The sequence below is a fragment of the Lagenorhynchus albirostris genome, chromosome 21 (genome assembly GCF_949774975.1).
Source record: "Lagenorhynchus albirostris chromosome 21, mLagAlb1.1, whole genome shotgun sequence".
Lineage (NCBI taxonomy): Eukaryota > Metazoa > Chordata > Mammalia > Artiodactyla > Delphinidae > Lagenorhynchus > Lagenorhynchus albirostris.
The window spans coordinates 2,965,131-2,975,371 of record NC_083115.1 but is presented as its reverse complement, the minus strand read 5'-3'; the positions used below and the strand labels follow the sequence as shown (position 1 = coordinate 2,975,371).

Sequence of the window (10,241 nt, the reverse complement as noted above, 5' to 3'; positions counted from 1 at the left end):
CGGTCCTCGCCCGCCAGGTGGCAGCTTGGAGGGTACCGGGCGCGCCCAGTTGGGTCTCGGGACGCGGAGCCCCGCCTCCTCGGCCCTCCATTCGGTTCTCCGTCTGCCCGTCTCCCCGGCGCCCCGCCCTTCGGAGCCCCGCCTCCCCAGCGCCCCTCCCCTCGGCGCCCCGCCTCCCCGCCTCCCCGGCCCAAGACTTGGCGCCCCGTCTGCTTATCTCCCGGCGCCCCGCCCCCATCTCCCCGCCCCTCGGGGCCCCGCCCAGCCCGACCGGGCGCGCGCCAGCGCGTGGATACTGGGCGTGAGGTTAGACGACGGGAGGGTGGGGACTGGACGCGAGGGTCACGTCAAGGCGGCATAGACAAAGGGCGGGCGCGCGCACGTCCTTACGCACGCCTCGGCCGGCGGCGGCGAGGGCGGGGCGGACGGTCCCCGGAGGGGTTTGCCTCCTGGAGCCTCGAGGAAGGTGAGTACGGTCCGGCTGGCCCGTTCCTGAAGGTCACGGGCGTCTGCGGGAGCTGGGGTTTGGGCCGGCGCCCGTGAGGGCTGCGGTCGAGCGACCCCGCTCCCTGCGACCCCCACCCCCCGGCGTTGGGAGGCACCATTGCCGCTGCCGGGGGGTTCCCGGCGCCGGAACGTGCCGCCCTCCCTGCGGTAGAGCGGGCCCGCCCGTCCCCGCGGCGCCCTCCGGCCCGCGCCCCCGCGTGTCCTGCCGAATCCCGGCCCCCGCGGCCTGCCCTCCGCGCGCTCGGGAGGGTGAAAGATCACGGGGAAAGGCCTTCACCGTGACCGCTCAAGTTCTTTGGTGTCCCTGGGATGTACGTTTTCCGCTCCTGTTCTCCAGAGGATCCCCATTTTGCTTTCTTCAGGATTTCTTAACCCTCGATATCCCTTGCCTCTCCGTTTTGATTTCACGCCCTGCGAAGCATCCTCCTACCGGAGGGTCTTATTTCCTCACCCTCCGTGTCACAGAGGGCTTTAACTTTCGCAGTTGAAAAGTTAGGGAAAATATACCGTATGAAACATACTGTAGTTCTGTGGAAGTAAGCTCCATGCTGTACTACATACCAGTGCCTCACTGCTCAAGGCCTCTGTGCCGCGGACCTTCTCGCTGATAAGTTTCTTGAGATCCGTTGAAGAATTTGCTTTCTGGTTCATTTTCCTTAATTTTGGCTGAAGTTTGAGTACGCCTGTTTAGTTTCATGTCTTGTAGATTCTATCTCAACCCAAGGGAAACTGTATGAAAAGCAATTGTCCTTATGCCAGAGATGGTAGAAAAGAGTCCTGTATTAATGCCAGTTCGGTATTATTTTCTCACTTTGACAGTGATGTTTTTTTCAACCTTGTATTATGCAGAATTTCAGACATGGAAAAGTAGATAGAATAGTGAACCAGCATGTACCCATCATCCAGCCTCAAGAACTCACCTGTGACTGAGCATGTCTAATCCACATCCCCCTTCCGCGCGCCCCCATATCTCTGGGATAAATCCTTGATGTCAAAAGTAGCTTGAGAGGGCTTCCCTGGTGGCGCAGTGGTTGAGAGTCTGCCTGCTAGTGCAGGGGACACGGGTTCGAGCTCTGGTCTGGGATGATCCCACATGCCGCGGAGTGGCTGGGCCCGTGAGCCACAACTACTGAGCCTGCGCGTCTGGAGCCTGTGCTCCACAACAAGAGAGGCCGCGATAGTGAAGAGGCCCGCGCACTGCGATGAAGGGTGGCCCCCGCTTGCCACAACTAGAGAAGGCCCTCGCGCAGAAACAAAGACCCAACACAGCAAAAATAAATAAATTAATTAAACTCCTACCCCCAACATCTATTAAAAAAAAACCATGTTCCTTCAATGAGCCAAGTTTTTTTAAAAAAAAAAAAAAAGTAGCTTGAGAGTCAAAATAAAAATCTTACTTTATGGCTTTATGGAGTAAAGCCATAACTTAGTTTTATTGGGACATAGTCTATTACAAGTACTTCAAGTCCAAAATACATAATAGCATTGGAGAAGCACCAGAAAAGGGCATCTAAAAATTAATTAAGCGGCTGGAGGACAGGTTAAAACAGAAGGTATGGATGAGAACTTCCAGATCATCTTGTCTTTTTCATTTTTGATGAGCCCTCAAGGCCCAGAGAGGTTCAGTGACTTGTCCAGATCTACAGAGAATGAGAGGTTGGACTGAGGCTGGAAAAGACATCTACCAACTCCGCATCTAGTCTTTCTCCTGTACCATGCTGCTTGCGTTTATGTTGTTTCCTTTGGGAAAGAGAAGTGTGTGGAAGGGCTGTGACTGAAAACTCTTCCGATGAAGGGCTTGGGTAGGCAAATATGAACCTTTCCACCAAAATATGGAATAATGAAACTAGGGGATAGGCCTTAAATTATTTCTTAAGCTAGATTTGGGACAAGTTGAAGAGTTCTCATCATAGCTTTTAGGAAACATGGGAAGATGCTGACCTTAAAAGTGGAAATCCAAACAGAATAAGTACAAGCTTTAAAAGATTTAGATGACATTCATAGCTATTGAATGAAGAGTGACTAAGGGAAACTGGAATGCTTTTTAGGGGGTGTACCCCTGATGCTATGCTCTTGTGGCTGAGAGAACAGTAGCGCCCTCCCATAAAAACATCCTTCCTTGCCATGATCAGGTAAGAATCCTGGGCTGGGTTAGGCTTTTTTTTTTTTTTTTTTTTAAACAAAACCATGGTTTGTATTTCCTAGCACACTTTAGGCAGTTAAGTTTCCATACCTCAGGAAAGACAGCTAAGTTCAGTACTTGGGCCTCAATTTTTTTTACCCTTAAATGCTGCCTGAGGGATGCTGTGAACAAGGGAATCCTTGTATGTAGACTTCTTGGAGTGTGCTTGTAAGTTCAGTTTATATGATATGACATAATTGTTCATAAATTTATTTTCAGGATGGACTTTTCTTCTGTGAGTTTGTGACCTAAATACAGTAGTTGTCATGCACATCCAGTTTATGGAAATGCCGCTCAAATGAACAGCATCAGGGTGTCTTGGTAAATCATTGCCCCTGAAGACATGAGTTGGTGGGCGAATTGTATGTTTTGGCTGAGGGGTTGGTGTGTGTTGGAGAATATTTGGTCCTGGTTAAGCTTGAGCTGTACTGCAGAATTGTTTCTTCACGTAAAACAACCTCATCGTGGCATGTCATTTACTTCTTACTGTATCACTACATTCATGGGGAGGACCTGAGCAAATGTCATCAGTTCCCTGTATAATAATGCTTACTCTATAGCATGATGAATGCTTTTTAAGAGCACAGAATTTTAGAGTTAGGAGGAGTGTTGTAAGTGCTTGGAGTTTTTCGTAAGTCCTTAAAGGTACTCTATCTTTTAAAACACATTGATACATGCACACGCCACCCAGCCCTACAGGCTAGTTTGCTCTCTGGGAGCTCTTTTTATTTTGTCTTCATAATAGTTGTTAGTGTGTTTGCCTTCTGTTAAACTGTTAGCTCAAGATCTGCAATTCTAGAATGATGCTTTGTAAAAAGTAGGCACATGATAACGCTTTTGTTGACTTTTTGAATTAAAAAAACAGAAACCAAAAAGCTGGTGGGGAAACTCAAATCCACAGAAGGTGAATGACTTATTGAAGGTCATACAGAGCAGAGAGTAACAGAGCTGGGCCTCCAACCTCAGACGACTCCTGAGTCCAGTTCTCAGCCCCTTCCTTTGCACTGTTCTCTTCACATCTCCGAGGAGTAGGGCGGGGAAGATACTATATGTATTTTTTCCGTTACCAGTTGGAGATACATTATCTTCAGGGTCTGCCTTAAAACTTTGTGGTCAGTGCTATCCAATAGAAACATAACACAAACCACATGTATAGTTTTTTAAATTTTGTAGTAGCCACTTTAAAAAAAGTAAAAAGAAACAGGTGAAGATAAGTTTAATAATATATTTTATTTAACCCAGATTATCTAGAATATCACTTCAACATGTAATCAGTGTACAAATTATTAACGAGATCTTTTACATTCATTTTTTTTTACCCTAAATCACTGAAATTCCGGAGTCTGTTTTACATTTACAACACGTTTCAGTTTAGACTAGCCACATCTCCAGTGCTCAAGGGTCAGACGTGGTTAGCAGCGGCTGTGTTGGACAGTGCAGAATCACTGTCAGCTGAGCATAAAGATGAAAGAGCATTTTATGTTCCTGGTAATATACAGGTCTGAGGTTAAAGTAGAGTTTGTGGTTTTGGTGACTTTTCTTTGCACAATTAGGGTTGTTTCAACCTTGTGGCAAGTTGAACCAAGAAGTCTGATGTTTCACAAATTTTGTGCCTTTGTGATGAAATGCTTTCTCATTGTAAAGAGACTGCTTAGTCATGGGGGGGAAGGTTTGACTTTTAAAAAATGGCTAGTGATAAAACTCAATAATAAAATAACCTGATAAAAAGTAGGCAGAAGATCTGAGCGCTTCACCAGAGAGGATATACAGATGGCCAATAAGCACATGGAAGATGCTTCATATCATTGGTCATGAGGGAAACAAATTAAAACCGTGAGATACCACCTAACATCCATTAGCATGTCTAAAATTAGAAAGACTGATCATATTGAGTGTTGGTGAAGATGTAGAGCACGTGGAATTTTCAGACACTGCTGGTGAGAATTAATGCAAGATGGTACAACCAGTTCAGAAGCCGGTTTGGCCGTTCATTAAAAGCTAAACGTACACTTACGTCATTCCACTCCTAGGTATTTACGCAGGAGAAACGAAAGTATGTCCATGCAAGGTTTGTAGGTAGCGACTTTATTTGTAACAGTCCCCAGCTGGAAGGACCCATCACTAGGTGAGTGAATAAAGAAGCTGTGGCCTGTTCTACCAAGGGAAACAGCTCAGCAATGGGGACACGGGCAGCAGCATGAATGATTCTCAGAGTGATTATGCTAAGTAAAATAAACCAGACACAAATTTTTGAAAAAAGAAGGCCAGGAAGTTGCTTCCAGTTACATATACAGTACTCAGATGTCAGAGCACTGATTTTGAAATGGAACTCTGAGAGCAGCGTTCAGGTTGGGTAACGAAACCTCTCGGGTCTTAATAGTCCCAGCAAATGAAATTGTCCTTTCTTAAACTGATGGCCCCAGAATGTCAGTGTTTCCTGTATCTTTGTCCTTTTTTTCTTTTCCAGCTTTGCAGGTTATGTTGCTTTGGGTTGAACTTGGTACCACGTTTCTTGTTACCCAGGTCCAGCTGACGTGAGGCCTTTCTGGGCAAGGAGAAAGTACTTAGGGTCAGAATGACCTTAGTTAAGACCAAGACCCTGAAACTGACCATGTTCCTATCTTCTTCCTAGTGAGTTGAGTCATCCTTGAGCCTGACATATCCTGGCTTTGTCTTGGACCATCTGTTTTATCCAGGATTGCTGTTGGCCGTAAGCATATCCCTGGTTTTTCAGCAGTTCAGGTTCACTTCACCTAGCAGCTCTGTGCTGTCCCAACTCCTTGGAAACATTTTTACACCCTTCCTCCTAAGCAGCAGCGTCCTATTCAGGCATATTTCTTATACTCCACTGCTCTGACATGCTTGACATCAAATTCCCCCCAGCATACATTTCCTCTGTGTACGTGCATTTATTTACCGTCACATCAGAATGGGGGCATTTGCTGGGTCTGTGACCTGACAGAGTAAACTAGGAAAAATGGATGGCTTTCCTCTCAAGTGTAACCTGCCCCAAAGCAAAGGAGGGGCCAGCCTGGGGAGCAGAAAGACCACAAGACGAGGGGTTGGGAGGAAGATATAAGTTCTAGTCCTGCCTCTGTTACTGGCCAATTTTGTAGCTTGTCTCGTCACTCAACTCTTCCAAGCCTCAATAATTTAAGCCATTAGAGGAGCTTGCATTAGAATTCTCAGTGATTCACTAATAAAGTTGTGGTTTGCGACAGCTACCTTAGGGATTGTAAACACCTTTAGGCAGGAGTGGTGTTGAAAGAGATTTCTTGTCAGTGTAATGTCATGACTTCTTGGGAAATACCTTCCAGTGCCCCCTTCTCCTTCATAATAACAGGAACTTAGTGTAGCAGTAATAACAGTTAATGTATTTTGAACATTTACCTTGTTCCAGACACTGTGAAATGTGAACATTCTTTTTAGTAGATGTTGAGCAGAAGTTTAAAGAGATTAAGTAATTCACGCAAAGTCACAGTCACACTACCAGTTAAGTGATCGAGTGAGGATTCAAACCCTGATGTGTTTGTTTTGATTCTTGAATCATGAGTCCGTTACCTATTCAAAAATGATAAATACAGTTTTAAAAGTACCAAAAAGATAAAGTGATGCCTTCCTTCCATTCCTAGAGGCGGCTGCCATTGCCAGTCTCCTGTGTCTCTTCCCAGAGATGTGTGTCTTTGCAGGTACACACGCACCCTGTATGTATTTGTCCTTTTCCTCCCTCCCTCACAGTTGGTATTTGCAGTGGACCTTGTTCTGCATCTCACTGGGAGGTTGTTTCTTCTCGGTGCATATGTAGATGTCTCACTCTCTCTCTTTTTTTTAAACAGATGACGAGTATTCCACTATATCCTTGACTAATGGACAGTGATGTTTCTCTTGATATTACAGACAGTACTGGAGTCAGTAACCTTGCACATACCTCCTTTTGCACAGGGTTTCTCAGCCTCCGCACGGTTGCCATTTGGGGCTGGATACTTCCTTGTTGTGGCAGGGGCGGCCTGGGCATTTTAGGACGTTTAGCAGCATCCCTGTCCACAGTCAGCGCTGGATGCCAGGAGCCCCGCATCCCAAGTTAGGACGATCACAAATGTCTGCAGACATTACCAGATGTTCCCCGGGGGCTACAGTCAGTCGCCCCTGGTTGAGAACTACTGTTGCAGTTTATCTTTAGCGTAAGTTTTTAGAAGTAGAGTTGCTGGATCTAAGGTTATATGCATTTCAAGTTCTGACGGTGATTGCCGAATTCTTCTGCATAGAGGTTGTACCGTTGTACACTCTAGTCAGCAGTATTTGAGGGTATTTTCTCATTTTCACCAATAGGGTGGGTTATAAGAAACTTTTTTCGCCCTTCACTGTACTTTTAATTCACATTTCTTGGCTTTACAGCTCCCCTTTGTATGAGCACTTAGTGCTTGCTAGGCACCACGGAGTAGTTTTTGGTTTGTGGGTTTTGTGACATACTTTGAAATGCCTTCCACTCTATCTAGCCCTCTTAAAAAGTTTGGTACTTAGAACTGCAGGCAGTGCTCTGGGTGTCTTCTGATCGTAATGAAGTGATAATATGTGCCATTTATTGAGATCTAATATATATAACAGACATTGTGCTTAGTGTGCTCTAAAAATGCATTATCCCGGTGTAGCCTAAGCACTTATTTTTAATGAAATGGCATATCTTCTCCTTTTTGAGTTCGTATGTGGCATGTCTCTGGACATATTCTGGTAGTAGGTATGGTCTCCTGAAGTGTAGGATGTGGCACAGAGTCATGGAGAGCTAGCAGAAAAGAAGTTTCTATAGCTGCAAATCGTAATAGTCTCTGCCTTGTGATCGAGTCAGAACTGGTTTAGAAGCCCTGATTTAAATTTGTAAGTTCCCTCCTTTATTTTCTCTTCCAGGACTCTTATATTCTTTTTTTTTTAGTTAAGGTGTAGTTGATGTACAATATTATGTAAGTTACAGGTGTGCAAAATAGTGATTCACAATTTTTAAAGGTTATACTCTATTTATAGTTATTGTAGAATATTGACTATATCCTCAGTGTTGTACCGTATACCCTTGTAGCTTATTTTATATCTAATAGTTTGTACCTCTTAGTTCCCCACCCCTATATTACCCCTTCGCCCTCCTCACCGATAACCACTAGTTTGCCCTCTATATCTGTGAGTCTGCTTCTTTTTTGTTACATTCACTAGTTTGTTGTATTTTTTAGATTCCACATGTAAGTGATAGCCATACAGCATTTGGCTTTCTCTGTCTGACTTATGTCACTTAGCATAATGCCCTCCAAGTTTATCCATGTTGCTGCCAATGGCAAAATTTCATTCTTTTTTATGGCTGAATAGTATTCCATTGTATATATGTACCACATCTTCTTTGTCCATTTATCTCTTGATGGACCCTTAGGTTGCTTCTGTATCTTAGCTATTGTAAATAATACTTCAGTGAACATTGGGGTGCATGGATCTTTTCGAATTAATGTTTCTGTTTTCTTTGGATAAATGCCCAGGAGTGGGATTGCTGGATCATATGGTAGCTCTGTTTTTAGTTTTCTGAGAAACCTCCATACTGTTTTCTATCGTGGCTGCACCAGTTTACACTCCCACCAACAGTGCAGGAGGGTTCCTCTTTCTCCACCTAGGACTCTCTTCTTGTTGACAGTCATCGAAGTGGGCAGTGATGACTGTGTATGTGCCTGTTTGCTGAATACTTGTCTCTAGGACTGAGTGCCTAATGCCTAACATGGTGTGTGGCACACAGTATGTGCCCTGATGTCGTCACCCTGAGAACTGAGAAGCCCTGGAAAGTGGGCCATTTGAGGGCCCAGATTTGCCATTCAGTGGGTTGAAGAGTTTCATTAGCTTGGTGGTGGACTGCCACATTCCTAGGATGCGGCCATCTTCCCTCCTAAAAGGCTCAGAACTGGTTGGGTCTTCTCTTTTTCTCTGGACCATGTGGACTGTTGGGGGAACATTGGTCCAAGCGACTCTCAGTGGATTTGGCTGAAAGGTGTGGAATGGAAGAGAAGGGGTAACTAGTGCTTTGAGCTGATAGCTTCCCCTGCCTCCTGCCAAGGAGTCGTGGTTATATTTACTTGAGGCAAAGTGATAGCCTCTCTTACAAGAGCATTTATCTAGAAATTGTGGTATGATGGAGTTCTCATGTGAGCAGTTTCCCGATATTTCCAGAGACCAAAGTCTGTGTTAAGGGGCCTTAAGACGCCAGCACCTCTGGCTGTGATGGCTGGTCCGCTAGTCCGGCAAGATGTTTGGAGGCCTGTTTGATAACCACAGTGTGCTGGCCTCATCTTTGCCTCTAAGAATTCACGGGAGGATTGTTTAATGTTGGCCACAGAACTCATTTGGCTAGTTGCTGTTGCGAGTCCTGGAGTCTCTGGGGGTGCGGGGAGTGGAGGGCAATGAGGGGGAGGTCACTGCCTTGGAGGGGAGGAAAGAGCAGCCGGGACAGAGGTCTGCACACTGTTGCTCTAAAGGGTCAGATAGTAAGTAGTTGAGGTTTTGCTGGCCGTGGTCTCTGTCACATGTTATTCTTTTTTTTTTTTTTTTTACAACTCTTTAAAGATGTAAACACCGTTCCTAGGACACGAGCCTTGTAAAAACTGGCCCAGGTTTGTCCTGTGGGCCTGGTGTGTCCACTTCTGAACTAGGTGACGAAATTATTGCTAAATGTGTTTACTTTGATGTTTTGGGGACACGAACCCAGAATAACCTTGGAAATTCTCAGTTGATTGTGGTCCAGAGGAAAGAGATCTAAGCTCTGGCTTGGGACGTCAAAGTGACCCCGGTGTTGGTCACCTTTGGTTCATGGAACTTAAGGTAACCTTGGCTAATGTGACAGCAGCTGTGCAGTGGGGCAGGGATGGGAGAGTGGGACAGAGGTGTGGCCCTGGAATTAGGCTGGAATTGGACAGGTTTAAGGAATACAGTGACTCAGCGAATTGACTTAAGTCTCAGAAATACCTCTAATTTCCTGAACGTCCGTTGGGATGTCATTAGAAATCTGGCATGTACTGTCAGCTTGGCCAGTTTTTAAAAATGAACGAGCAGGTTTGTACCTTGGATTCTGAGAACACCAAATTCCGATGCGTGAATCCAGATTTGTCTTGTGGTTTTCCTCTGATGGCAGGAAGTTCTATCGAGCAGGCCCGGCATGAAGGAAGTGTTAATGTAGCTCAAGGTGGTTTGACAGCTAGGAGGGCCTGGTGGTTAAAGAGCGGGGCCGTGAGATAGGCGCACTTGTCCAGATTCCTCCTGTGCCATTTATAGCTGTGTGGCTCCGGGTGACTTTGTCCTCTAAGCTCCGCTCCCTCACCTCTCATAGCCGTGATGGTAACTCCCCTGTGGGGTTGTTGTGAGCATTCAGTGAGGACGGCGTGTGCACAGTGCTTGTTGTATTAGCTCAGCGTCCGTGCTGTGAGCAGTCAGTAAACGTTAGCAATGATTATGGTCACGTGAAAGTGGAAGAAGTGGAGGATCCCTGCCACTGAAACGTTGTCTTTTTAATTTCATTGCTAGGTGTGTGGGATGT

At 45.7% G+C, this 10,241-nt stretch overlaps 1 protein-coding gene across 2 annotated transcripts in view; it reads left to right on the top strand.

Moving 5' to 3' along the window:
• Positions 1 to 330: 330 nt before the first annotated feature.
• The window catches only part of GPAT4 (glycerol-3-phosphate acyltransferase 4), a 31,694-nt gene continuing 21,783 nt past the window's right edge, over positions 331 to 10,241 (top strand). Inside the window, exon 1 of one of the 2 annotated variants that reach the window (XM_060136671.1) lies at positions 331 to 466. The gene's annotated coding sequence lies outside the window, so the exon portion shown is untranslated. Of the gene's footprint in view, positions 467 to 5,379; positions 5,400 to 10,241 lie in introns of those variants that run through there. The other variant, XM_060136673.1, reaches the window with a different exon arrangement.